This window comes from Rhineura floridana, chromosome 7 (assembly GCF_030035675.1).
Source record: "Rhineura floridana isolate rRhiFlo1 chromosome 7, rRhiFlo1.hap2, whole genome shotgun sequence".
NCBI classification, from domain to species: domain Eukaryota; kingdom Metazoa; phylum Chordata; class Lepidosauria; order Squamata; family Rhineuridae; genus Rhineura; species Rhineura floridana.
The window spans coordinates 145,732,817-145,760,069 of record NC_084486.1 but is presented as its reverse complement, the minus strand read 5'-3'; the positions used below and the strand labels follow the sequence as shown (position 1 = coordinate 145,760,069).

The window sequence follows — 27,253 nt, the reverse complement described above, 5'->3', positions numbered from 1 at the left end:
TTGCTGCCACCCCTTTGGGTTGAAAGGGAGGACGCTTTAGGCGCGCTGCGGTGTGAGCCCCGAGGGTCAGGGCAGCAGCTGCCTCTGCATGGGGCTGGGGTTCCCTTTGCGGCACTGGGCCGAGGGGCAGGGAACCCCAGGTCCACGCTTTTCCGAAGAAACAAAGAAGGCCTAGGGGGCGATGGTTTCTGGCACAGGGGGCGTTTCTGCACAGTTCCTGGTGAAAGGCAGTGGCAGCGGGCTGCCGAAGCGTCTACGGCCATACTACCCTGAACACGCCCGATCTCGTCTGATCTCGGAAGCTAAGCAGGGTCAGGCCTGGTTAGTACTTGGATTGGAGGCTTTTTCCTCCTTTTGCCTTTCGGCCCCCTGTTTTTATCTGCATTCCAGGGACCGCTGGCTGCTCTTTGTTGCCGTTTTTAAACTTGCTTTTCTTTCTAGGCACGCGTTTCTGCCCCGCCCTTCTCACGCACCCGCACCGCTCAGGGAGGCTTGCAAGAATTTAAAATGGCAAGGCAGTTCACATCGGTCGAAATGCAGCCATGAAAATGCACAAGCTGCCCAGGAGACCTTAAAGGCCTCCTCAGCGGAGATCCGTGTCGAAAATGACCCCCATGGGTAATGGCTGCCGGCACAAGAATGTGCTTGCACCAGCCCAGAGCACAGCGTGCATTGTGCTGGGGCTGGTAGGGGAGCCCTGGCCCTGCAGCCCCTTGCCGCCACCCCTTTGAGTTGAAAGGGAGGACGTTTTAGGCGCGCTGCGGTGTGAGCCCCGAGGGTCAGGCAACAACTGCCTCTGCATGGGGCTGGGGTTCCCTTTGCGGCGCTGGGCCCAGGGGCAGGGAGCCACAGGTCAACGCTTTTCCGAAGAAAGAGAAAGAAGGCCTAGGGAGCGATGGTTTCTGGCACAGGGGGCGTTTCTGCACAGTTCCTGGTGAAAGGCAGTGGCAGCGGGCTGCCAAAGCGTCTACGGCCATACTACCCTGAACACGCCCGATCTCGTCTGATCTCGGAAGCTAAGCAGGGTCAGGCCTGGTTAGTACTTGGATGGGAGACCGCCTGGGAATACCGGGTGCCGTAGGCTTTTTCCTCCTTTTGCCTTTCGGCCCCCTGTTTTTATCTCCATTCCAGGGACCGCTGGCTGCTCTTTGTTGCCGTTTTTAAACTTGCTTTTCTTTCTAGGCACGCGTTTCTACCCCGCCCTTCTCGCGCACCCGCACCGCTCAGGGAGGCTTGCAAGAATTTAAAATGGCAAGGCAGTTCACATCGGTCGAAATGCAGCCATGAAAATGCACAAGCTGCCCAGGAGACCTTAAAGGCCTCCTCAGCGGAGATCCGTGTCAAAAATGACCCCCACAGGTAATGGCTGCCGGCAGAAGAATGTGCTTGCACCAGCCCAGAGCACAGTGTGCATTGTGCTGGGGCTGGTAGGGGAGCCCTGGCCCTGCAGCCCCTTGCCGCCACCCCTTTGGGTTGAAAGATAGGACGCTTTAGGCGCGCTGCGGTGTGACCCCGAGGGTCAGGGCAGCAGGTGCCTCTGCATGGGGCTGGGGTTCCCTTTGCGGCACTGGGCCGAGGGGCAGGGAGCCCCAGGTCCACGCTTTTCCGAAGAAAGAGAAAGAAGGCCTAGGGAGCGATGGTTTCTGGCACAGGGGGCGTTTCTGCACAGTTCCTGGTGAAAGGCAGTGGCAGCGGGCTGCCGAAGCGTCTACGGCCATACTACCCTGAACACGCCCGATCTCGTCTGATCTCGGAAGCTAAGCAGGGTCAGGCCTGGTTAGTACTTGGATTGGAGGCTTTTTCCTCCTTTTGCCTTTCGGCCCCCTGTTTTTATCTGCATTCCAGGGACCGCTGGCTGCTCTTTGTTGCCGTTTTTAAACTTGCTTTTCTTTCTAGGCACGCGTTTCTGCCCCGCCCTTCTCGCGCACCCGCACCGCTGAGGGAGGCTTGCAAGAATTTAAAATGGCAAGGCAGTTCACATCGGTCGAAATGCAGCCATGAAAATGCACAAGCTGCCCAGGAGACCTTAAAGGCCTCCTCAGCGGAGATCCGTGTCGAAAATGACCCCCACGGGTAATGGCTGCCGGCACAAGAATGTGCTTGCAGCAGCCCAGAGCACAGCGTGCATTGTGCTGGGGCTGGTAGGGGAGCCCTGGCCCTGCAGCCCCTTGCCGCCACCGCTTTGGGTTGAAAGGGAGGACGTTTTAGGCGCGCTGTGGTGTGAGCCCCGAGGGTCAGGCAACAGCTGCCTCTGCATGGGGCTGGGGTTCCCTTTGCGGCGCTGGGCCAAGGGGCAGGGAGCCCCAGGTCAACGCTTTTCCGAAGAAAGAGAAAGAAGGCCTAGGGAGCGATGGTTTCTGGCACAGGGGGCGTTTCTGCACAGTTCCTGGTGAAAGGCAGTGGCAGCGGGCTGCCAAAGCGTCTACGACCATACTACCCTGAACACGCCCGATCTCGTCTGATCTCGGAAGATAAGCAGGGTCAGGCCTGGTTAGTACTTGGATGGGAGACCGCCTGGGAATACCGGGTGCCGTAGGCTTTTTCCTCCTTTTGCCTTTCGGCCCCCTGTTTTTATCTCCATTCCAGGGACCGCTGGCTGCTCTTTGTTGCCGTTTTTAAACTTGCTTTTCTTTCTAGGCACGCGTTTCTACCCCGCCCTTCTCGCGCACCCGCACTGCTCAGGGAGGCTTGCAAGAATTTAAAATGGCAAGGCAGTTCACATCGGTCGAAATGCAGCCATGAAAATGCACAAGCTGCCCAGGAGACCTTAAAGGCCTCCTCAGCGGAGATCCGTGTCGAAAATGACCCCCATGGGTAATGGCTGCCGGCACAAGAATGTGCTTGCACCAGCCCAGAGCACAGCGTGCATTGTGCTGGGGCTGGTAGGGGAGCCCTGGCCCTGCAGCCCCTTGCCGCCACCCCTTTGGGTTGAAAGGGAGGACGCTTTAGGCGCGCTGCGGTGTGAGCCCCGAGGGTCAGGGCAGCAGCTGCCTCTGCATGGGGCTGGGGTTCCCTTTGCGGCACTGGGCCGAGGGGCAGGGAACCCCAGGTCCACGCTTTTCCGAAGAAACAGAAAGAAGGCCTAGGGGGCGATGGTTTCTGGCACAGGGGGCGTTTCTGCACAGTTCCTGGTGAAAGGCAGTGGCAGCGGGCTGCCGAAGCGTCTACGGCCATACTACCCTGAACACGCCCGATGTCGTCTGATCTCGGAAGCTAAGCAGGGTCAGGCCTGGTTAGTACTTGGATTGGAGGCTTTTTCCTCCTTTTGCCTTTCGGCCCCCTGTTTTTATCTGCATTCCAGGGACCGCTGGCTGCTCTTTGTTGCCATTTTTAAACTTGCTTTTCTTTCTAGGCACGCGTTTCTGCCCCGCCCTTCTCGCGCACCCGCACCGCTCAGGGAGGCTTGCAAGAATTTAAAATGGCAAGGCAGTTCACATCGGTCGAAATGCAGCCATGAAAATGCACAAGCTGCCCAGGAGACCTTAAAGGCCTCCTCAGCGGAGATCCGTGTCGAAAATGACCCCCACGGGTAATGGCTGCCGGCACAAGAATGTGCTTGCAGCAGCCCAGAGCACAGCGTGCATTGTGCTGGGGCTGGTAGGGGAGCCCTGGCCCTGCAGCCCCTTGCCGCCACCGCTTTGGGTTGAAAGGGAGGACGTTTTAGGCGCGCTGCGGTGTGAGCCCCGAGGGTCAGGCAACAGCTGCCTCTGCATGGGGCTGGGGTTCCCTTTGCGGCGCTGGGCCAAGGGGCAGGGAGCCCCAGGTCAACGCTTTTCCGAAGAAAGAGAAAGAAGGCCTAGGGAGCGATGGTTTCTGGCACAGGGGGCGTTTCTGCACAGTTCCTGGTGAAAGGCAGTGGCAGCGGGCTGCGGAAGCGTCTACGGCCATACTACCCTGAACACGCCCGATCTCGTCTGATCTCGGAAGCTAAGCAGGGTCAGGCCTGGTTAGTACTTGGATGGGAGACCGCCTGGGAATACCGGGTGCCGTAGGCTTTTTCCTCCTTTTGCCTTTCGGCCCCCTGTTTTTATCTCCATTCCAGGGACCGCTGGCTGCTCTTTGTTGCCATTTTTAAACTTGCTTTTCTTTCTAGGCACGCGTTTCTACCCCGCCCTTCTCGCGCACCCGCACCGCTCAGGGAGGCTTGCAAGAATTTAAAATGGCAAGGCAGTTCACATCGGTCGAAATGCAGCCATGAAAATGCACAAGCTGCCCAGGAGACCTTAAAGGCCTCCTCAGCGGAGATCCGTGTCGAGAATGACCCCCATGGGTAATGGCTGCCGGCACAAGAATGTGCTTGCACCAGCCCAGAGCACAGCGTGCATTGTGCTGGGGCTGGTAGGGGAGCCCTGGCCCTGCAGCCCCTTGCCGCCACCCCTTTGGGTTGAAAGGGAGGACGCTTTAGGCGCGCTGCGGTGTGAGCCCCGAGGGTCAGGGCAGCAGCTGCCTCTGCATGGGGCTGGGGTTCCCTTTGCGGCACTGGGCCGAGGGGCAGGGAACCCCAGGTCCACGCTTTTCCGAAGAAACAGAAAGAAGGCCTAGGGGGCGATGGTTTCTGGCACAGGGGGCGTTTCTGCACAGTTCCTGGTGAAAGGCAGTGGCAGCGGGCTGCCGAAGCGTCTACGGCCATACTACCCTGAACACGCCCGATGTCGTCTGATCTCGGAAGCTAAGCAGGGTCAGGCCTGGTTAGTACTTGGATTGGAGGCTTTTTCCTCCTTTTGCCTTTCGGTCCCCTGTTTTTATCTGCATTCCAGGGACCGCTGGCTGCTCTTTGTTGCCATTTTTAAACTTGCTTTTCTTTCTAGGCACGCGTTTCTGCCCCGCCCTTCTCGCGCACCCGCACCGCCCAGGGAGGCTTGCAAGAATTTAAAATGGCAAGGCAGTTCACATCGGTCGAAATGCAGCCATGAAAATGCACAAGCTGCCCAGGAGACCTTAAAGGCCTCCTCAGCGGAGATCCGTGTCGAAAATGACCCCCACGGGTAATGGCTGCCGGCACAAGAATGTGCTTGCAGCAGCCCAGAGCACAGCGTGCATTGTGCTGGGGCTGGTAGGGGAGCCCTGGCCCTGCAGCCCCTTGCCGCCACCGCTTTGGGTTGAAAGGGAGGACGTTTTAGGCGCGCTGCGGTGTGAGCCCCGAGGGTCAGGCAACAGCTGCCTCTGCATGGGGCTGGGGTTCCCTTTGCGGCGCTGGGCCAAGGGGCAGGGAGCCCCAGGTCAACGCTTTTCCGAAGAAAGAGAAAGAAGGCCTAGGGAGCGATGGTTTCTGGCACAGGGGGCGTTTCTGCACAGTTCCTGGTGAAAGGCAGTGGCAGCGGGCTGCGGAAGCGTCTACGGCCATACTATCCTGAACACGCCCGATCTCGTCTGATCTCGGAAGCTAAGCAGGGTCAGGCCTGGTTAGTACTTGGATGGGAGACCGCCTGGGAATACCGGGTGCCGTAGGCTTTTTCCTCCTTTTGCCTTTCGGCCCCCTGTTTTTATCTCCATTCCAGGGACCGCTGGCTGCTCTTTGTTGCCGTTTTTAAACTTGCTTTTCTTTCTAGGCACGCGTTTCTACCCCGCCCTTCTCGCGCACCCGCACTGCTCAGGGAGGCTTGCAAGAATTTAAAATGGCAAGGCAGTTCACATCGGTCGAAATGCAGCCATGAAAATGCACAAGCTGCCCAGGAGACCTTAAAGGCCTCCTCAGCGGAGATCCGTGTCGAAAATGACCCCCATGGGTAATGGATGCCGGCACAAGAATGTGCTTGCACCAGCCCAGAGCACAGCGTGCATTGTGCTGGGGCTGGTAGGGGAGCCCTGGCCCTGCAGCCCCTTGCCGCCACCCCTTTGGGTTGAAAGGGAGGACGCTTTAGGCGCGCTGCGGTGTGAGCCCCGAGGGTCAGGGCAGCAGCTGCCTCTGCATGGAGCTGGGGTTCCCTTTGCGGCACTGGGCCGAGGGGCAGGGAACCCCAGGTCCACGCTTTTCCGAAGAAACAGAAAGAAGGCCTAGGGGGCGATGGTTTCTGGCACAGGGGGCGTTTCTGCACAGTTCCTGGTGAAAGGCAGTGGCAGCGGGCTGCCGAAGCGTCTACGGCCATACTACCCTGAACACGCCCGATGTCGTCTGATCTCGGAAGCTAAGCAGGGTCAGGCCTGGTTAGTACTTGGATTGGAGGCTTTTTCCTCCTTTTGCCTTTCGGCCCCCTGTTTTTATCTGCATTCCAGGGACCGCTGGCTGCTCTTTGTTGCCATTTTTAAACTTGCTTTTCTTTCTAGGCACGCGTTTCTGCCCCGCCCTTCTCGCGCACCCGCACCGCTCAGGGAGGCTTGCAAGAATTTAACATGGCAAGGCAGTTCACATCGGTCGAAATGCAGCCATGAAAATGCACAAGCTGCCCAGGAGACCTTAAAGGCCTCCTCAGCGGAGATCCGTGTCGAAAATGACCCCCACGGGTAATGGCTGCCGGCACAAGAATGTGCTTGCAGCAGCCCAGAGCACAGCGTGCATTGTGCTGGGGCTGGTAGGGGAGCCCTGGCCCTGCAGCCCCTTGCCGCCACCGCTTTGGGTTGAAAGGGAGGACGTTTTAGGCGCGCTGCGGTGTGAGCCCCGAGGGTCAGGCAACAGCTGCCTCTGCATGGGGCTGGGGTTCCCTTTGCGGCGCTGGGCCAAGGGGCAGGGAGCCCCAGGTCAACGCTTTTCCGAAGAAAGAGAAAGAAGGCCTAGGGAGCGATGGTTTCTGGCACAGGGGGCGTTTCTGCACAGTTCCTGGTGAAAGGCAGTGGCAGCGGGCTGCGGAAGCGTCTACGGCCATACTACCCTGAACACGCCCGATCTCGTCTGATCTCGGAAGCTAAGCAGGGTCAGGCCTGGTTAGTACTTGGATGGGAGACCGCCTGGGAATACCGGGTGCCGTAGGCTTTTTCCTCCTTTTGCCTTTCGGCCCCCTGTTTTTATCTCCATTCCAGGGACCGCTGGCTGCTCTTTGTTGCCATTTTTAAACTTGCTTTTCTTTCTAGGCACGCGTTTCTACCCCGCCCTTCTCGCGCACCCGCACCGCTCAGGGAGGCTTGCAAGAATTTAAAATGGCAAGGCAGTTCACATCGGTCGAAATGCAGCCATGAAAATGCACAAGCTGCCCAGGAGACCTTAAAGGCCTCCTCAGCGGAGATCCGTGTCGAGAATGACCCCCATGGGTAATGGCTGCCGGCACAAGAATGTGCTTGCACCAGCCCAGAGCACAGCGTGCATTGTGCTGGGGCTGGTAGGGGAGCCCTGGCCCTGCAGCCCCTTGCCGCCACCCCTTTGGGTTGAAAGGGAGGACGCTTTAGGCGCGCTGCGGTGTGAGCCCCGAGGGTCAGGGCAGCAGCTGCCTCTGCATGGGGCTGGGGTTCCCTTTGCGGCACTGGGCCGAGGGGCAGGGAACCCCAGGTCCACGCTTTTCCGAAGAAACAGAAAGAAGGCCTAGGGGGCGATGGTTTCTGGCACAGGGGGCGTTTCTGCACAGTTCCTGGTGAAAGGCAGTGGCAGCGGGCTGCCGAAGCGTCTACGGCCATACTACCCTGAACACGCCCGATGTCGTCTGATCTCGGAAGCTAAGCAGGGTCAGGCCTGGTTAGTACTTGGATTGGAGGCTTTTTCCTCCTTTTGCCTTTCGGCCCCCTGTTTTTATCTGCATTCCAGGGACCGCTGGCTGCTCTTTGTTGCCATTTTTAAACTTGCTTTTCTTTCTAGGCACGCGTTTCTGCCCCGCCCTTCTCGCGCACCCGCACCGCTCAGGGAGGCTTGCAAGAATTTAAAATGGCAAGGCAGTTCACATCGGTCGAAATGCAGCCATGAAAATGCACAAGCTGCCCAGGAGACCTTACAGGCCTCCTCAGCGGAGATCCGTGTCGAAAATGACCCCCACGGGTAATGGCTGCCGGCACAAGAATGTGCTTGCAGCAGCCCAGAGCACAGCGTGCATTGTGCTGGGGCTGGTAGGGGAGCCCTGGCCCTGCAGCCCCTTGCCGCCACCGTTTTTTGTTGAAAGGGAGGACGTTTTAGGCGCGCTGCGGTGTGAGCCCCGAGGGTCAGGCAACAGCTGCCTCTGCATGGGGCTGGGGTTCCCTTTGCGGCGCTGGGCCAAGGGGCAGGGAGCCCCAGGTCAACGCTTTTCCGAAGAAAGAGAAAGAAGGCCTAGGGAGCGATGGTTTCTGGCACAGGGGGCGTTTCTGCACAGTTCCTGGTGAAAGGCAGTGGCAGCGGGCTGCGGAAGCGTCTACGGCCATACTACCCTGAACACGCCCGATCTCGTCTGATCTCGGAAGCTAAGCAGGGTCAGGCCTGGTTAGTACTTGGATGGGAGACCGCCTGGGAATACCGGGTGCCGTAGGCTTTTTCCTCCTTTTGCCTTTCGGCCCCCTGTTTTTATCTCCATTCCAGGGACCGCTGGCTGCTCTTTGTTGCCGTTTTTAAACTTCCTTTTCTTTCTAGGCACGCGTTTCTACCCCGCCCTTCTCGCGCACCCGCACCGCTCAGGGAGGCTTGCAAGAATTTAAAATGGCAAGGCAGTTCACATCGGTCGAAATGCAGCCATGAAAATGCACAAGCTGCCCAGGAGACCTTAAAGGCCTCCTCAGCGGAGATCCGTGTCAAAAATGACCCCCACAGGTAATGGCTGCCGGCAGAAGAATGTGCTTGCACCAGCCCAGAGCACAGTGTGCATTGTGCTGGGGCTGGTAGGGGAGCCCTGGCCCTGCAGCCCCTTGCCGCCACCCCTTTGGGTTGAAAGATAGGACGCTTTAGGCGCGCTGCGGTGTGACCCCGAGGGTCAGGGCAGCAGGTGCCTCTGCATGGGGCTGGGGTTCCCTTTGCGGCACTGGGCCGAGGGGCAGGGAGCCCCAGGTCCACGCTTTTCCGAAGAAAGAGAAAGAAGGCCTAGGGAGCGATGGTTTCTGGCACAGGGGGCGTTTCTGCACAGTTCCTGGTGAAAGGCAGTGGCAGCGGGCTGCCGAAGCGTCTACGGCCATACTACCCTGAACACGCCCGATCTCGTCTGATCTCGGAAGCTAAGCAGGGTCAGGCCTGGTTAGTACTTGGATTGGAGGCTTTTTCCTCCTTTTGCCTTTCGGCCCCCTGTTTTTATCTGCATTCCAGGGACCGCTGGCTGCTCTTTGTTGCCGTTTTTAAACTTGCTTTTCTTTCTAGGCACGCGTTTCTGCCCCGCCCTTCTCGCGCACCCGCACCGCTGAGGGAGGCTTGCAAGAATTTAAAATGGCAAGGCAGTTCACATCGGTCGAAATGCAGCCATGAAAATGCACAAGCTGCCCAGGAGACCTTAAAGGCCTCCTCAGCGGAGATCCGTGTCGAAAATGACCCCCACGGGTAATGGCTGCCGGCACAAGAATGTGCTTGCAGCAGCCCAGAGCACAGCGTGCATTGTGCTGGGGCTGGTAGGGGAGCCCTGGCCCTGCAGCCCCTTGCCGCCACCGCTTTGGGTTGAAAGGGAGGACGTTTTAGGCGCGCTGCGGTGTGAGCCCCGAGGGTCAGGCAACAGCTGCCTCTGCATGGGGCTGGGGTTCCCTTTGCGGCGCTGGGCCAAGGGGCAGGGAGCCCCAGGTCAACGCTTTTCCGAAGAAAGAGAAAGAAGGCCTAGGGAGCGATGGTTTCTGGCACAGGGGGCGTTTCTGCACAGTTCCTGGTGAAAGGCAGTGGCAGCGGGCTGCCAAAGCGTCTACGACCATACTACCCTGAACACGCCCGAGCTCGTCTGATCTCGGAAGATAAGCAGGGTCAGGCCTGGTTAGTACTTGGATGGGAGACCGCCTGGGAATACCGGGTGCCGTAGGCTTTTTCCTCCTTTTGCCTTTCGGCCCCCTGTTTTTATCTCCATTCCAGGGACCGCTGGCTGCTCTTTGTTGCCGTTTTTAAACTTGCTTTTCTTTCTAGGCACGCGTTTCTACCCCGCCCTTCTCGCGCACCCGCACTGCTCAGGGAGGCTTGCAAGAATTTAAAATGGCAAGGCAGTTCACATCGGTCGAAATGCAGCCATGAAAATGCACAAGCTGCCCAGGAGACCTTAAAGGCCTCCTCAGCGGAGATCCGTGTCGAGAATGACCCCCATGGGTAATGGCTGCCGGCACAAGAATGTGCTTGCACCAGCCCAGAGCACAGCGTGCATTGTGCTGGGGCTGGTAGGGGAGCCCTGGCCCTGCAGCCCCTTGCCGCCACCCCTTTGGGTTGAAAGGGAGGACGCTTTAGGCGCGCTGCGGTGTGAGCCCCGAGGGTCAGGGCAGCAGCTGCCTCTGCATGGGGCTGGGGTTCCCTTTGCGGCACTGGGCCGAGGGGCAGGGAACCCCAGGTCCACGCTTTTCCGAAGAAACAGAAAGAAGGCCTAGGGGGCGATGGTTTCTGGCACAGGGGGCGTTTCTGCACAGTTCCTGGTGAAAGGCAGTGGCAGCGGGCTGCCGAAGCGTCTACGGCCATACTACCCTGAACACGCCCGATGTCGTCTGATCTCGGAAGCTAAGCAGGGTCAGGCCTGGTTAGTACTTGGATTGGAGGCTTTTTCCTCCTTTTGCCTTTCGGCCCCCTGTTTTTATCTGCATTCCAGGGACCGCTGGCTGCTCTTTGTTGCCATTTTTAAACTTGCTTTTCTTTCTAGGCACGCGTTTCTGCCCCGCCCTTCTCGCGCACCCGCACCGCTCAGGGAGGCTTGCAAGAATTTAAAATGGCAAGGCAGTTCACATCGGTCGAAATGCAGCCATGAAAATGCACAAGCTGCCCAGGAGACCTTAAAGGCCTCCTCAGCGGAGATCCGTGTCGAAAATGACCCCCACGGGTAATGGCTGCCGGCACAAGAATGTGCTTGCAGCAGCCCAGAGCACAGCGTGCATTGTGCTGGGGCTGGTAGGGGAGCCCTGGCCCTGCAGCCCCTTGCCGCCACCGTTTTTTGTTGAAAGGGAGGACGTTTTAGGCGCGCTGCGGTGTGAGCCCCGAGGGTCAGGCAACAGCTGCCTCTGCATGGGGCTGGGGTTCCCTTTGCGGCGCTGGGCCAAGGGGCAGGGAGCCCCAGGTCCACGCTTTTCCGAAGAAAGAGAAAGAAGGCCTAGGGAGCGATGGTTTCTGGCACAGGGGGCGTTTCTGCACAGTTCCTGGTGAAAGGCAGTGGCAGCGGGCTGCGGAAGCGTCTACGGCCATACTACCCTGAACACGCCCGATCTCGTCTGATCTCGGAAGCTAAGCAGGGTCAGGCCTGGTTAGTACTTGGATGGGAGACCGCCTGGGAATACCGGGTGCCGTAGGCTTTTTCCTCCTTTTGCCTTTCGGCCCCCTGTTTTTATCTCCATTCCAGGGACCGCTGGCTGCTCTTTGTTGCCATTTTTAAACTTGCTTTTCTTTCTAGGCACGCGTTTCTACCCCGCCCTTCTCGCGCACCCGCACCGCTCAGGGAGGCTTGCAACAATTTAAAATGGCAAGGCAGTTCACATCGGTCGAAATGCAGCCATGAAAATGCACAAGCTGCCCAGGAGACCTTAAAGGCCTCCTCAGCGGAGATCCGTGTCAAAAATGACCCCTACAGGTAATGGCTGCCGGCAGAAGAATGTGCTTGCACCAGCCCAGAGCACAGCGTGCATTGTGCTGGGGCTGGTAGGGGAGCCCTGGCCCTGCAGCCCCTTGCCGCCACCCCTTTGGGTTGAAAGGGAGGACGCTTTAGGCGCGCTGCGGTGTGAGCCCCGAGGGTCAGGGCAGCAGCTGCCTCTGCATGGGGCTGGGGTTCCCTTTGCGGCACTGGGCCGATGGGCAGGGAGCCCCAGGTCCACGCTTTTCCGAAGAAACAGAAAGAAGGCCTAGGGAGCGATGGTTTCTGGCACAGGGGGCGTTTCTGCACAGTTCCTGGTGAAAGGCAGTGGCAGCGGGCTGCCGAAGCGTCTACGGCCATACTACCCTGAACACGCCCCATCTCGTCTGATCTCGGAAGCTAAGCAGGGTCAGGCCTGGTTAGTACTTGGATTGGAGGCTTTTTCCTCCTTTTGCCTTTCGGCCCCCTGTTTTTATCTCCATTCCAGGGACCGCTGGCTGCTCTTTGTTGCCATTTTTAAACTTGCTTTTCTTTCTAGGCACGCGTTTCTACCCCGCCCTTCTCGCGTACCCGCACCGCTCAGGGAGGCTTGCAAGAATTTAAAATGGCAAGGCAGTTCACATCGGTCGAAATGCAGCCATGAAAATGCACAAGCTGCCCAGGAGACCTTAAAGGCCTCCTCAGCGGAGATCCGTGTCAAAAATGACCCCTACAGGTAATGGCTGCCGGCAGAAGAATGTGCTTGCACCAGCCCAGAGCACAGCGTGCATTGTGCTGGGGCTGGTAGGGGAGCCCTGGCCCTGCAGCCCCTTGCCGCCACCCCTTTGGGTTGAAAGGGAGGACGCTTTAGGCGCGCTGCGGTGTGAGCCCCGAGGGTCAGGGCAGCAGCTGCCTCTGCATGGGGCTGGGGTTCCCTTTGCGGCACTGGGCCGATGGGCAGGGAGCCCCAGGTCCACGCTTTTCCGAAGAAACAGAAAGAAGGCCTAGGGAGCGATGGTTTCTGGCACAGGGGGCGTTTCTGCACAGTTCCTGGTGAAAGGCAGTGGCAGCGGGCTGCCGAAGCGTCTACGGCCATACTACCCTGAACACGCCCCATCTCGTCTGATCTCGGAAGCTAAGCAGGGTCAGGCCTGGTTAGTACTTGGATTGGAGGCTTTTTCCTCCTTTTGCCTTTCGGCCCCCTGTTTTTATCTCCATTCCAGGGACCGCTGGCTGCTCTTTGTTGCCATTTTTAAACTTGCTTTTCTTTCTAGGCACGCGTTTCTACCCCGCCCTTCTCGCGCACCCGCACCACTCAGGGAGGCTTGCAAGAATTTAAAATGGCAAGGCAGTTCACATCGGTCGAAATGCAGCCATGAAAATGCACAAGCTGCCCAGGAGACCTTAAAGGCCTCCTCAGCGGAGATCCGTGTCAAAAATGACCCCTACAGGTAATGGCTGCCGGCAGAAGAATGTGCTTGCACCAGCCCAGAGCACAGCGTGCATTGTGCTGGGGCTGGTAGGGGAGCCCTGGCTCTGCAGCCCCTTGCCGCCACCCCTTTGGGTTGAAAGGGAGGACGCTTTAGGCGCGCTGCGGTGTGAGCCCCGAGGGTCAGGGCAGCAGCTGCCTCTGCATGGGGCTGGGGTTCCCTTTGCGGCACTGGGCCGAGGGTCAGGGAGCCCCAGGTCCACGCTTTTCCGAAGAAACAGAAAGAAGGCCTAGGGAGCGATGGTTTCTGGCACAGGGGGCGTTTCTGCACAGTTCCTGGTGAAAGGCAGTGGCAGCGGGCTGCTGAAGCGTCTACGGCCATACTACCCTGAACACGCCCGATCTCGTCTGATCTCGGAAGCTAAGCAGGGTCAGGCCTGGTTAGTACTTGGATGGGAGACCGCCTGGGAATACCGGGTGCCGTAGGCTTTTTCCTCCTTTTGCCTTTCGGCCCCCTGTTTTTATCTCCATTCCAGGGACCGCTGGCTGCTCTTTGTTGCCATTTTTAAACTTGCTTTTCTTTCTAGGCACGCGTTTCTACCCCGCCCTTCTCGCGCACCCGCACCGCTCAGGGAGGCTTGCAAGAATTTAAAATGGCAAGGCAGTTCACATCGGTCGAAATGCAGCCATGAAAATGCACAAGCTGCCCAGGAGACCTTAAAGGCCTCCTCAGCGGAGATCCGTGTCAAAAATGACCCCTACAGGTAATGGCTGCCGGCAGAAGAATGTGCTTGCACCAGCCCAGAGCACAGCGTGCATTGTGCTGGGGCTGGTAGGGGAGCCCTGGCCCTGCAGCCCCTTGCCGCCACCCCTTTGGGTTGAAAGGGAGGACGCTTTAGGCGCGCTGCGGTGTGAGCCCCGAGGGTCAGGGCAGCAGCTGCCTCTGCATGGGGCTGGGGTTCCCTTTGCGGCACTGGGCCGAGGGGCAGGGAACCCCAGGTCCACGCTTTTCCGAAGAAACAGAAAGAAGGCCTAGGGGGCGATGGTTTCTGGCACAGGGGGCGTTTCTGCACAGTTCCTGGTGAAAGGCAGTGGCAGCGGGCTGCCGAAGCGTCTACGGCCATACTACCCTGAACACGCCCGATGTCGTCTGATCTCGGAAGCTAAGCAGGGTCAGGCCTGGTTAGTACTTGGATTGGAGGCTTTTTCCTCCTTTTGCCTTTCGGCCCCCTGTTTTTATCTGCATTCCAGGGACCGCTGGCTGCTCTTTGTTGCCATTTTTAAACTTGCTTTTCTTTCTAGGCACGCGTTTCTGCCCCGCCCTTCTCGCGCACCCGCACCGCTCAGGGAGGCTTGCAAGAATTTAAAATGGCAAGGCAGTTCACATCGGTCGAAATGCAGCCATGAAAATGCACAAGCTGCCCAGGAGACCTTAAAGGCCTCCTCAGCGGAGATCCGTGTCGAAAATGACCCCCACGGGTAATGGCTGCCGGCACAAGAATGTGCTTGCAGCAGCCCAGAGCACAGCGTGCATTGTGCTGGGGCTGGTAGGGGAGCCCTGGCCCTGCAGCCCCTTGCCGCCACCGTTTTTTGTTGAAAGGGAGGACGTTTTAGGCGCGCTGCGGTGTGAGCCCCGAGGGTCAGGCAACAGCTGCCTCTGCATGGGGCTGGGGTTCCCTTTGCGGCGCTGGGCCAAGGGGCAGGGAGCCCCAGGTCCACGCTTTTCCGAAGAAAGAGAAAGAAGGCCTAGGGAGCGATGGTTTCTGGCACAGGGGGCGTTTCTGCACAGTTCCTGGTGAAAGGCAGTGGCAGCGGGCTGCGGAAGCGTCTACGGCCATACTACCCTGAACACGCCCGATCTCGTCTGATCTCGGAAGCTAAGCAGGGTCAGGCCTGGTTAGTACTTGGATGGGAGACCGCCTGGGAATACCGGGTGCCGTAGGCTTTTTCCTCCTTTTGCCTTTCGGCCCCCTGTTTTTATCTCCATTCCAGGGACCGCTGGCTGCTCTTTGTTGCCATTTTTAAACTTGCTTTTCTTTCTAGGCACGCGTTTCTACCCCGCCCTTCTCGCGCACCCGCACCGCTCAGGGAGGCTTGCAACAATTTAAAATGGCAAGGCAGTTCACATCGGTCGAAATGCAGCCATGAAAATGCACAAGCTGCCCAGGAGACCTTAAAGGCCTCCTCAGCGGAGATCCGTGTCAAAAATGACCCCTACAGGTAATGGCTGCCGGCAGAAGAATGTGCTTGCACCAGCCCAGAGCACAGCGTGCATTGTGCTGGGGCTGGTAGGGGAGCCCTGGCCCTGCAGCCCCTTGCCGCCACCCCTTTGGGTTGAAAGGGAGGACGCTTTAGGCGCGCTGCGGTGTGAGCCCCGAGGGTCAGGGCAGCAGCTGCCTCTGCATGGGGCTGGGGTTCCCTTTGCGGCACTGGGCCGATGGGCAGGGAGCCCCAGGTCCACGCTTTTCCGAAGAAACAGAAAGAAGGCCTAGGGAGCGATGGTTTCTGGCACAGGGGGCGTTTCTGCACAGTTCCTGGTGAAAGGCAGTGGCAGCGGGCTGCCGAAGCGTCTACGGCCATACTACCCTGAACACGCCCCATCTCGTCTGATCTCGGAAGCTAAGCAGGGTCAGGCCTGGTTAGTACTTGGATTGGAGGCTTTTTCCTCCTTTTGCCTTTCGGCCCCCTGTTTTTATCTCCATTCCAGGGACCGCTGGCTGCTCTTTGTTGCCATTTTTAAACTTGCTTTTCTTTCTAGGCACGCGTTTCTACCCCGCCCTTCTCGCGTACCCGCACCGCTCAGGGAGGCTTGCAAGAATTTAAAATGGCAAGGCAGTTCACATCGGTCGAAATGCAGCCATGAAAATGCACAAGCTGCCCAGGAGACCTTAAAGGCCTCCTCAGCGGAGATCCGTGTCAAAAATGACCCCTACAGGTAATGGCTGCCGGCAGAAGAATGTGCTTGCACCAGCCCAGAGCACAGCGTGCATTGTGCTGGGGCTGGTAGGGGAGCCCTGGCCCTGCAGCCCCTTGCCGCCACCCCTTTGGGTTGAAAGGGAGGACGCTTTAGGCGCGCTGCGGTGTGAGCCCCGAGGGTCAGGGCAGCAGCTGCCTCTGCATGGGGCTGGGGTTCCCTTTGCGGCACTGGGCCGATGGGCAGGGAGCCCCAGGTCCACGCTTTTCCGAAGAAACAGAAAGAAGGCCTAGGGAGCGATGGTTTCTGGCACAGGGGGCGTTTCTGCACAGTTCCTGGTGAAAGGCAGTGGCAGCGGGCTGCCGAAGCGTCTACGGCCATACTACCCTGAACACGCCCCATCTCGTCTGATCTCGGAAGCTAAGCAGGGTCAGGCCTGGTTAGTACTTGGATTGGAGGCTTTTTCCTCCTTTTGCCTTTCGGCCCCCTGTTTTTATCTCCATTCCAGGGACCGCTGGCTGCTCTTTGTTGCCATTTTTAAACTTGCTTTTCTTTCTAGGCACGCGTTTCTACCCCGCCCTTCTCGCGCACCCGCACCACTCAGGGAGGCTTGCAAGAATTTAAAATGGCAAGGCAGTTCACATCGGTCGAAATGCAGCCATGAAAATGCACAAGCTGCCCAGGAGACCTTAAAGGCCTCCTCAGCGGAGATCCGTGTCAAAAATGACCCCTACAGGTAATGGCTGCCGGCAGAAGAATGTGCTTGCACCAGCCCAGAGCACAGCGTGCATTGTGCTGGGGCTGGTAGGGGAGCCCTGGCTCTGCAGCCCCTTGCCGCCACCCCTTTGGGTTGAAAGGGAGGACGCTTTAGGCGCGCTGCGGTGTGAGCCCCGAGGGTCAGGGCAGCAGCTGCCTCTGCATGGGGCTGGGGTTCCCTTTGCGGCACTGGGCCGAGGGTCAGGGAGCCCCAGGTCCACGCTTTTCCGAAGAAACAGAAAGAAGGCCTAGGGAGCGATGGTTTCTGGCACAGGGGGCGTTTCTGCACAGTTCCTGGTGAAAGGCAGTGGCAGCGGGCTGCTGAAGCGTCTACGGCCATACTACCCTGAACACGCCCGATCTCGTCTGATCTCGGAAGCTAAGCAGGGTCAGGCCTGGTTAGTACTTGGATGGGAGACCGCCTGGGAATACCGGGTGCCGTAGGCTTTTTCCTCCTTTTGCCTTTCGGCCCCCTGTTTTTATCTCCATTCCAGGGACCGCTGGCTGCTCTTTGTTGCCATTTTTAAACTTGCTTTTCTTTCTAGGCACGCGTTTCTACCCCGCCCTTCTCGCGCACCCGCACCGCTCAGGGAGGCTTGCAAGAATTTAAAATGGCAAGGCAGTTCACATCGGTCGAAATGCAGCCATGAAAATGCACAAGCTGCCCAGGAGACCTTAAAGGCCTCCTCAGCGGAGATCCGTGTCAAAAATGACCCCTACAGGTAATGGCTGCCGGCAGAAGAATGTGCTTGCACCAGCCCAGAGCACAGCGTGCATTGTGCTGGGGCTGGTAGGGGAGCCCTGGCCCTGCAGCCCTGTGCCGCCACCCCTTTGGGTTGAAAGGGAGGACGCTTTAGGCGCGCTGCGGTGTGAGCCCCGAGGGTCAGGGCAGCAGCTGCCTCTGCATGGGGCTGGGGTTCCCTTTGCGGCACTGGGCCGATGGGCAGGGAGCCCCAGGTCCACGCTTTTCCGCAGAAACAGAAAGAAGGCCTAGGGAGCGATGGTTTCTGGCACAGGGGGCGTTTCTGCACAGTTCCTGGTGAAAGGCAGTGGCAGCGGGCTGCCGAAGCGTCTACGGCCATACTACCCTGAACACGCCCGATGTCGTCTGATCTCGGAAGCTAAGCAGGGTCAGGCCTGGTTAGTACTTGGATTGGAGGCTTTTTCCTCCTTTTGCCTTTCGGCCCCCTGTTTTTATCTCTATTCCAGGGACCGCTGGCTGCTCTTTGTTGCCATTTTTAAACTTGCTTTTCTTTCTAGGCACGCGTTTCTGCCCCGCCCTTCTCGCGCACCCGCACCGCTCAGGGAGGCTTGCAAGAATTTAAAATGGCAAGGCAGTTCACATCGGTCGAAATGCAGCCATGAAAATGCACAAGCTGCCCAGGAGACCTTAAAGGCCTCCTCTGCGGAGATCCGTGTCGAAAATGACCCCCATGGGTAATGGCTGCCGGCATAAGAATGTGCTTGCACCAGCCCAGAGCACAGCGTGCATTGTGCTGGGGCTGGTAGGGGAGCCCTGGCCCTGCAGCCCCTTGCCGCCACCCCTTTGAGTTGAAAGGGAGGACGCTTTAGGCGCGCTGCGGTGTGAGCCCCGAGGGTCAGGGCAGCAGCTGCCTCTGCATGGGGCTGGGGTTCCCTTTGCGGCGCTGGGCCGAGGGACAGGGAGCCCCAGGTCCACGCTTTTCCGAAGAAACAGAAAGAAGGCCTAGGGAGCGATGGTTTCTGGCACAGGGGGCGTTTCTGCACAGTTCCTGGTGAAAGGCAGTGGCAGCGGGCTGCCGAAGCGTCTACGGCCATACTACCCTGAACACGCCCGATCTCGTCTGATCTCGGAAGCTAAGCAGGGTCAGGCCTGGTTAGTACTTGGATTGGAGGCTTTTTCCTCCTTTTGCCTTTCGGCCCCCTGTTTTTATCTGCATTCCAGGGACCGCTGGCTGCTCTTTGTTGCCATTTTTAAACTTGCTTTTCTTTCTAGGCACGCGTTTCTGCCCCGCCCTTCTCGCGCACCCGCACCGCTCAGGGAGGCTTGCAAGAATTTAAAATGGCAAGGCAGTTCACATCGGTCGAAATGCAGCCATGAAAATGCACAAGCTGCCCAGGAGACCTTAAAGGCCTCCTCAGCGGAGATCCGTGTCGAAAATGACCCCCATGGGTAATGGGTGCCGGCACAAGAATGTGCTTGCACCAGCCCAGAGCACAGCGTGCATTGTGCTGGGGCTGGTAGGGGAGCCCTGGCCCTGCAGCCCCTTGCCGCCACCCCTTTGGGTTGAAAGGGAGGACGCTTTAGGCGCGCTGCGGTGTGAGCCCCGAGGGTCAGGGCAGCAGCTGCCTCTGCATGGGGCTGGGGTTCCCTTTGCGGCACTGGGCCGAGGGGCAGGGAGCCCCAGGTCCACGCTTTTCCGAAGAAACAGAAAGAAGGCCTAGGGAGCGATGGTTTCTGGCACAGGGGGCGTTTCTGCACAGTTCGTGGTGAAAGGCAGTGGCAGCGGGCTGCCGAAGCGACTACGGCCATACTACCCTGAACACGCCCGATCTCGTCTGATCTCGGAAGCTAAGCAGGGTCAGGCCTGGTTAGTACTTGGATTGGAGGCTTTTTCCTCCTTTTGCCTTTCGGCCCCCTGTTTTTATCTCTATTCCAGGGACCGCTGGCTGCTCTTTGTTGCCATTTTTAAACTTGCTTTTCTTTCTAGGCACGCGTTTCTGCCCCGCCCTTCTCGCGCACCCGCACCGCTCAGGGAGGCTTGCAAGAATTTAAAATGGCAAGGCAGTTCACATCGGTCGAAATGCAGCCATGAAAATGCACAAGCTGCCCAGGAGACCTTAAAGGCCTCCTCAGCGGAGATCCGTGTCAAAAATGACCCCTACAGGTAATGGCTGCCGACAGAAGAATGTGCTTGCACCAGCCCAGAGCACAGCGTGCATTGTGCTGGGGCTGGTAGGGGAGCCCTGGCCCTGCAGCCCTGTGCCGCCACCCCTTTGGGTTGAAAGGGAGGACGCTTTAGGCGCGCTGCGGTGTGAGCCCCGAGGGTCAGGGCAGCAGCTGCCTCTGCATGGGGCTGGGGTTCCCTTTGCGGCACTGGGCCGATGGGCAGGGAGCCCCAGGTCCACGCTTTTCCGAAGAAACAGAAAGAAGGCCTAGGGAGCGATGGTTTCTGGCACAGGGGGCGTTTCTGCACAGTTCCTGGTGAAAGGCAGTGGCAGCGGGCTGCCGAAGCGTCTACGGCCATACTACCCTGAACACGCCCCATCTCGTCTGATCTCGGAAGCTAAGCAGGGTCAGGCCTGGTTAGTACTTGGATTGGAGGCTTTTTCCTCCTTTTGCCTTTCGGCCCCCTGTTTTTATCTCCATTCCAGGGACCGCTGGCTGCTCTTTGTTGCCATTTTTAAACTTGCTTTTCTTTCTAGGCACGCGTTTCTACCCCGCCCTTCTCGCGCACCCGCACCACTCAGGGAGGCTTGCAAGAATTTAAAATGGCAAGGCAGTTCACATCGGTCGAAATGCAGCCATGAAAATGCACAAGCTGCCCAGGAGACCTTAAAGGCCTCCTCAGCGGAGATCCGTGTCAAAAATGACCCCTACAGGTAATGGCTGCCGGCAGAAGAATGTGCTTGCACCAGCCCAGAGCACAGCGTGCATTGTGCTGGGGCTGGTAGGGGAGCCCTGGCCCTGCAGCCCCTTGCCGCCACCCCTTTGGGTTGAAAGGGAGGACGCTTTAGGCGCGCTGCGGTGTGAGCCCCGAGGGTCAGGGCAGCAGCTGCCTCTGCATGGGGCTGGGGTTCCCTTTGCGGCACTGGGCCGAGGGGCAGGGAGCCCCAGGTCCACGCTTTTCCGAAGAAACAGAAAGAAGGCCTAGGGAGCGATGGTTTCTGGCACAGGGGGCGTTTCTGCACAGTTCGTGGTGAAAGGCAGTGGCAGCGGGCTGCCGAAGCGACTACGGCCATACTACCCTGAACACGCCCGATCTCGTCTGATCTCGGAAGCTAAGCAGGGTCAGGCCTGGTTAGTACTTGGATTGGAGGCTTTTTCCTCCTTTTGCCTTTCGGCCCCCTGTTTTTATCTCTATTCCAGGGACCGCTGGCTGCTCTTTGTTGCCATTTTTAAACTTGCTTTTCTTTCTAGGCACGCGTTTCTGCCCCGCCCTTCTCGCGCACCCGCACCGCTCAGGGAGGCTTGCAAGAATTTAAAATGGCAAGGCAGTTCACATCGGTCGAAATGCAGCCATGAAAATGCACAAGCTGCCCAGGAGACCTTAAAGGCCTCCTCAGCGGAGATCCGTGTCAAAAATGACCCCTACAGGTAATGGCTGCCGGCAGAAGAATGTGCTTGCACCAGCCCAGAGCACAGCGTGCATTGTGCTGGGGCTGGTAGGGGAGCCCTGGCCCTGCAGCCCTGTGCCGCCACCCCTTTGGGTTGAAAGGGAGGACGCTTTAGGCGCGCTGCGGTGTGAGCCCCGAGGGTCAGGGCAGCAGCTGCCTCTGCATGGGGCTGGGGTTCCCTTTGCGGCACTGGGCCGATGGGCAGGGAGCCCCAGGTCCACGCTTTTCCGAAGAAACAGAAAGAAGGCCTAGGGAGCGATGGTTTCTGGCACAGGGGGCGTTTCTGCACAGTTCCTGGTGAAAGGCAGTGGCAGCGGGCTGCCGAAGCGTCTACGGCCATACTACCCTGAACACGCCCCATCTCGTCTGATCTCGGAAGCTAAGCAGGGTCAGGCCTGGTTAGTACTTGGATTGGAGGCTTTTTCCTCCTTTTGCCTTTCGGCCCCCTGTTTTTATCTCCATTCCAGGGACCGCTGGCTGCTCTTTGTTGCCATTTTTAAACTTGCTTTTCTTTCTAGGCACGCGTTTCTACCCCGCCCTTCTCGCGCACCCGCACCACTCAGGGAGGCTTGCAAGAATTTAAAATGGCAAGGCAGTTCACATCGGTCGAAATGCAGCCATGAAAATGCACAAGCTGCCCAGGAGACCTTAAAGGCCTCCTCAGCGGAGATCCGTGTCAAAAATGACCCCTACAGGTAATGGCTGCCGGCAGAAGAATGTGCTTGCACCAGCCCAGAGCACAGCGTGCATTGTGCTGGGGCTGGTAGGGGAGCCCTGGCCCTGCAGCCCCTTGCCGCCACCCCTTTGGGTTGAAAGGGAGGACGCTTTAGGCGCGCTGCGGTGTGAGCCCCGAGGGTCAGGGCAGCAGCTGCCTCTGCATGGGGCTGGGGTTCCCTTTGCGGCACTGGGCCGAGGGGCAGGGAGCCCCAGGTCCACGCTTTTCCGCAGAAACAGAAAGAAGGCCTAGGGAGCGATGGTTTCTGGCACAGGGGGCGTTTCTGCACAGTTCCTGGTGAAAGGCAGTGGCAGCGGGCTGCCGAAGCGTCTACGGCCATACTACCCTGAACACGCCCGATGTCGTCTGATCTCGGAAGCTAAGCAGGGTCAGGCCTGGTTAGTACTTGGATTGGAGGCTTTTTCCTCCTTTTGCCTTTCGGCCCCCTGTTTTTATCTCTATTCCAGGGACCGCTGGCTGCTCTTTGTTGCCATTTTTAAACTTGCTTTTCTTTCTAGGCACGCGTTTCTGCCCTGCCCTTCTCGCGCACCCGCACCGCTCAGGGAGGCTTGCAAGAATTTAAAATGGCAAGGCAGTTCACATCGGTCGAAATGCAGCCATGAAAATGCACAAGCTGCCCAGGAGACCTTAAAGGCCTCCTCTGCGGAGATCCGTGTCGAAAATGACCCCCATGGGTAATGGCTGCCGGCATAAGAATGTGCTTGCACCAGCCCAGAGCACAGCGTGCATTGTGCTGGGGCTGGTAGGGGAGCCCTGGCCCTGCAGCCCCTTGCCGCCACCCCTTTGAGTTGAAAGGGAGGACGCTTTAGGCGCGCTGCGGTGTGAGCCCCGAGGGTCAGGGCAGCAGCTGCCTCTGCATGGGGCTGGGGTTCCCTTTGCGGCGCTGGGCCGAGGGACAGGGAGCCCCAGGTCCACGCTTTTCCGAAGAAACAGAAAGAAGGCCTAGGGAGCGATGGTTTCTGGCACAGGGGGCGTTTCTGCACAGTTCCTGGTAAAAGGCAGTGGCAGCGGGCTGCCGAAGCGTCTACGGCCATACTACCCTGAACACGCCCGATCTCGTCTGATCTCGGAAGCTAAGCAGGGTCAGGCCTGGTTACTACTTGGATTGGAGGCTTTTTCCTCCTTTTGCCTTTCGGCCCCCTGTTTTTATCTGCATTCCAGGGACCGCTGGCTGCTCTTTGTTGCCATTTTTAAACTTGCTTTTCTTTCTAGGCACGCGTTTCTGCCCCGCCCTTCTCGCGCACCCGCACCGCTCAGGGAGGCTTGCAAGAATTTAAAATGGCAAGGCAGTTCACATCGGTCGAAATGCAGCCATGAAAATGCACAAGCTGCCCAGGAGACCTTAAAGGCCTCCTCAGCGGAGATCCGTGTCGAAAATGACCCCCATGGGTAATGGCTGCCGGCACAAGAATGTGCTTGCACCAGCCCAGAGCACAGCGTGCATTGTGCTGGGGCTGGTAGGGGAGCCCTGGCCCTGCAGCCCCTTGCCGCCACCCCTTTGGGTTGAAAGGGAGGACGCTTTAGGCGCGCTGCGGTGTGAGCCCCGAGGGTCAGGGCAGCAGCTGCCTCTGCATGGGGCTGGGGTTCCCTTTGCGGCACTGGGCCGAGGGGCAGGGAGCCCCAGGTCCACGCTTTTCCGAAGAAACAGAAAGAAGGCCTAGGGAGCGATGGTTTCTGGCACAGGGGGCGTTTCTGCACAGTTCGTGGTGAAAGGCAGTGGCAGCGGGCTGCCGAAGCGACTACGGCCATACTACCCTGAACACGCCCGATCTCGTCTGATCTCGGAAGCTAAGCAGGGTCAGGCCTGGTTAGTACTTGGATTGGAGGCTTTTTCCTCCTTTTGCCTTTCGGCCCCCTGTTTTTATCTCTATTCCAGGGACCGCTGGCTGCTCTTTGTTGCCATTTTTAAACTTGCTTTTCTTTCTAGGCACGCGTTTCTGCCCCGCCCTTCTCGCGCACCCGCACCGCTCAGGGAGGCTTGCAAGAATTTAAAATGGCAAGGCAGTTCACATCGGTCGAAATGCAGCCATGAAAATGCACAAGCTGCCCAGGAGACCTTAAAGGCCTCCTCAGCGGAGATCCGTGTCAAAAATGACCCCTACAGGTAATGGCTGCCGGCAGAAGAATGTGCTTGCACCAGCCCAGAGCACAGCGTGCATTGTGCTGGGGCTGGTAGGGGAGCCCTGGCCCTGCAGCCCTGTGCCGCCACCCCTTTGGGTTGAAAGGGAGGACGCTTTAGGCGCGCTGCGGTGTGAGCCCCGAGGGTCAGGGCAGCAGCTGCCTCTGCATGGGGCTGGGGTTCCCTTTGCGGCACTGGGCCGAGGGGCAGGGAGCCCCAGGTCCACGCTTTTCCGCAGAAACAGAAAGAAGGCCTAGGGAGCGATGGTTTCTGGCACAGGGGGCGTTTCTGCACAGTTCCTGGTGAAAGGCAGTGGCAGCGGGCTGCCGAAGCGTCTACGGCCATACTACCCTGAACACGCCCGATGTCGTCTGATCTCGGAAGCTAAGCAGGGTCAGGCCTGGTTAGTACTTGGATTGGAGGCTTTTTCCTCCTTTTGCCTTTCGGCCCCCTGTTTTTATCTCTATTCCAGGGACCGCTGGCTGCTCTTTGTTGCCATTTTTAAACTTGCTTTTCTTTCTAGGCACGCGTTTCTGCCCCGCCCTTCTCGCGCACCCGCACCGCTCAGGGAGGCTTGCAAGAATTTAAAATGGCAAGGCAGTTCACATCGGTCGAAATGCAGCCATGAAAATGCACAAGCTGCCCAGGAGACCTTAAAGGCCTCCTCTGCGGAGATCCGTGTCGAAAATGACCCCCATGGGTAATGGCTGCCGGCATAAGAATGTGCTTGCACCAGCCCAGAGCACAGCGTGCATTGTGCTGGGGCTGGTAGGGGAGCCCTGGCCCTGCAGCCCCTTGCCGCCACCCCTTTGAGTTGAAAGGGAGGACGCTTTAGGCGCGCTGCGGGGTGAGCCCCGAGGGTCAGGGCAGCAGCTGCCTCTGCATGGGGCTGGGGTTCCCTTTGCGGCGCTGGGCCGAGGGACAGGGAGCCCCAGGTCCACGCTTTTCCGAAGAAACAGAAAGAAGGCCTAGGGAGCGATGGTTTCTGGCACAGGGGGCGTTTCTGCACAGTTCCTGGTGAAAGGCAGTGGCAGCGGGCTGCCGAAGCGTCTACGGCCATACTACCCTGAACACGCCCGATCTCGTCTGATCTCGGAAGCTAAGCAGGGTCAGGCCTGGTTAGTACTTGGATTGGAGGCTTTTTCCTCCTTTTGCCTTTCGGCCCCCTGTTTTTATCTGCATTCCAGGGACCGCTGGCTGCTCTTTGTTGCCATTTTTAAACTTGCTTTTCTTTCTAGGCACGCGTTTCTGCCCCGCCCTTCTCGCGCACCCGCACCGCTCAGGGAGGCTTGCAAGAATTTAAAATGGCAAGGCAGTTCACATCGGTCGAAATGCAGCCATGAAAATGCACAAGCTGCCCAGGAGACCTTAAAGGCCTCCTCAGCGGAGATCCGTGTCGAAAATGACCCCCATGGGTAATGGCTGCCGGCACAAGAATGTGCTTGCACCAGCCCAGAGCACAGCGTGCATTGTGCTGGGGCTGGTAGGGGAGCCCTGGCCCTGCAGCCCCTTGCCGCCACCGCTTTGGGTTGAAAGGGAGGACGTTTTAGGCGCGCTGCGGTGTGAGCCCCGAGGGTCAGGGCAGCAGCTGCCTCTGCATGGGGCTGGGGTTCCCTTTGCGGCACTGGGCCGAGGGGCAGGGAACCCCAGGTCCACGCTTTTCCGAAGAAACAGAAAGAAGGCCTAGGGGGCGATGGTTTCTGGCACAGGGGGCGTTTCTGCACAGTTCCTGGTGAAAGGCAGTGGCAGCGGGCTGCCGAAGCGTCTACGGCCATACTACCCTGAACACGCCCGATGTCGTCTGATCTCGGAAGCTAAGCAGGGTCAGGCCTGGTTAGTACTTGGATTGGAGGCTTTTTCCTCCTTTTGCCTTTCGGCCCCCTGTTTTTATCTGCATTCCAGGGACCGCTGGCTGCTCTTTGTTGCCATTTTTAAACTTGCTTTTCTTTCTAGGCACGCGTTTCTGCCCCGCCCTTCTCGCGCACCCGCACCGCTCAGGGAGGCTTGCAAGAATTTAAAATGGCAAGGCAGTTCACATCGGTCGAAATGCAGCCATGAAAATGCACAAGCTGCCCAGGAGACCTTAAAGGCCTCCTCAGCGGAGATGGTGTCGAAAATGACCCCCACGGGTAATGGCTGCCGGCACAAGAATGTGCTTGCAGCAGCCCAGAGCACAGCGTGCATTGTGCTGGGGCTGGTAGGGGAGCCCTGGCCCTGCAGCCCCTTGCCGCCACCGCTTTGGGTTGAAAGGGAGGATGTTTTAGGCGCGCTGCGGTGTGAGCCCCGAGGGTCAGGCAACAGCTGCCTCTGCATGGGGCTGGGGTTCCCTTTGCGGCGCTGGGCCAAGGGGCAGGGAGCCCCAGGTCAACGCTTTTCCGAAGAAAGAGAAAGAAGGCCTAGGGAGCGATGGTTTCTGGCACAGGGGGCGTTTCTGCACAGTTCCTGGTGAAAGGCAGTGGCAGCGGGCTGCCGAAGCGTCTACGGCCATACTACCCTGAACACGCCCGATCTCGTCTGATCTCGGAAGCTAAGCAGGGTCAGGCCTGGTTAGTACTTGGATTGGAGGCTTTTTCCTCCTTTTGCCTTTCGGCCCCCTGTTTTTATCTCCATTCCAGGGACCGCTGGCTGCTCTTTGTTGGCGTTTTTAAACTTGCTTTTCTTTCTAGGCACGCGTTTCTACCCCGCCCTTCTCGCGCACCCGCACCACTCAGGGAGGCTTGCAAGAATTTAAAATGGCAAGGCAGTTCACATCGGTCGAAATGCAGCCATGAAAATGCACAAGCTGCCCAGGAGACCTTAAAGGCCTCCTCAGCGGAGATCCGTGTCAAAAATGACCCCTACAGGTAATGGCTGCCGGCAGAAGAATGTGCTTGCACCAGCCCAGAGCACAGCGTGCATTGTGCTGGGGCTGGTAGGGGAGCCCTGGCCCTGCAGCCCCTTGCCGCCACCCCTTTGGGTTGAAAGGGAGGACGCTTTAGGCGCGCTGCGGTGTGAGCCCCGAGGGTCAGGGCAGCAGCTGCCTCTGCATGGGGCTGGGGTTCCCTTTGCGGCACTGGGCCGAGGGGCAGGGAGCCCCAGGTCCACGCTTTTCCGAAGAAACAGAAAGAAGGCCTAGGGAGCGATGGTTTCTGGCACAGGGGGCGTTTCTGCACAGTTCGTGGTGAAAGGCAGTGGCAGCGGGCTGCCGAAGCGACTACGGCCATACTACCCTGAACACGCCCGATCTCGTCTGATCTCGGAAGCTAAGCAGGGTCAGGCCTGGTTAGTACTTGGATTGGAGGCTTTTTCCTCCTTTTGCCTTTCGGCCCCCTGTTTTTATCTCTATTCCAGGGACCGCTGGCTGCTCTTTGTTGCCATTTTTAAACTTGCTTTTCTTTCTAGGCACGCGTTTCTGCCCCGCCCTTCTCGCGCACCCGCACCGCTCAGGGAGGCTTGCAAGAATTTAAAATGGCAA

At 58.5% G+C, this 27,253-nt stretch overlaps 11 non-coding genes across 11 annotated transcripts; all 11 read left to right on the top strand.

Moving 5' to 3' along the window:
• The first annotated feature begins 965 nt into the window (after window positions 1-965).
• LOC133389818 (5S ribosomal RNA) lies at window positions 966-1,084 on the top strand. The gene has a single exon (XR_009764159.1). It is a non-coding gene; the product is annotated as a 5S ribosomal RNA (ribosomal RNA).
• A 1,336-nt stretch (window positions 1,085-2,420) lies between these two features.
• LOC133389853 (5S ribosomal RNA) lies at window positions 2,421-2,539 on the top strand. The gene has a single exon (XR_009764169.1). It is a non-coding gene; the product is annotated as a 5S ribosomal RNA (ribosomal RNA).
• Window positions 2,540-3,876: 1,337 nt separating this feature from the next.
• On the top strand, window positions 3,877-3,995 carry LOC133389807 (5S ribosomal RNA). Its single transcript, XR_009764158.1, has one exon. It is a non-coding gene; the product is annotated as a 5S ribosomal RNA (ribosomal RNA).
• A 1,337-nt stretch (window positions 3,996-5,332) lies between these two features.
• LOC133389847 (5S ribosomal RNA) lies at window positions 5,333-5,451 on the top strand. Its single transcript, XR_009764163.1, has one exon. It is a non-coding gene; the product is annotated as a 5S ribosomal RNA (ribosomal RNA).
• A 1,337-nt stretch (window positions 5,452-6,788) lies between these two features.
• Window positions 6,789-6,907, top strand: LOC133389796 (5S ribosomal RNA). The gene has a single exon (XR_009764157.1). It is a non-coding gene; the product is annotated as a 5S ribosomal RNA (ribosomal RNA).
• Window positions 6,908-8,244: 1,337 nt separating this feature from the next.
• Window positions 8,245-8,363, top strand: LOC133389784 (5S ribosomal RNA). The gene has a single exon (XR_009764156.1). It is a non-coding gene; the product is annotated as a 5S ribosomal RNA (ribosomal RNA).
• Window positions 8,364-9,699: 1,336 nt separating this feature from the next.
• Window positions 9,700-9,818, top strand: LOC133389875 (5S ribosomal RNA). Its single transcript, XR_009764183.1, has one exon. It is a non-coding gene; the product is annotated as a 5S ribosomal RNA (ribosomal RNA).
• A 1,337-nt stretch (window positions 9,819-11,155) lies between these two features.
• Window positions 11,156-11,274, top strand: LOC133389772 (5S ribosomal RNA). Its single transcript, XR_009764155.1, has one exon. It is a non-coding gene; the product is annotated as a 5S ribosomal RNA (ribosomal RNA).
• Window positions 11,275-13,327: 2,053 nt separating this feature from the next.
• On the top strand, window positions 13,328-13,446 carry LOC133389761 (5S ribosomal RNA). The gene has a single exon (XR_009764154.1). It is a non-coding gene; the product is annotated as a 5S ribosomal RNA (ribosomal RNA).
• Window positions 13,447-14,783: 1,337 nt separating this feature from the next.
• Window positions 14,784-14,902, top strand: LOC133389750 (5S ribosomal RNA). Its single transcript, XR_009764153.1, has one exon. It is a non-coding gene; the product is annotated as a 5S ribosomal RNA (ribosomal RNA).
• Window positions 14,903-16,955: 2,053 nt separating this feature from the next.
• On the top strand, window positions 16,956-17,074 carry LOC133389739 (5S ribosomal RNA). The gene has a single exon (XR_009764152.1). It is a non-coding gene; the product is annotated as a 5S ribosomal RNA (ribosomal RNA).
• Window positions 17,075-27,253: the final 10,179 nt, after the last annotated feature.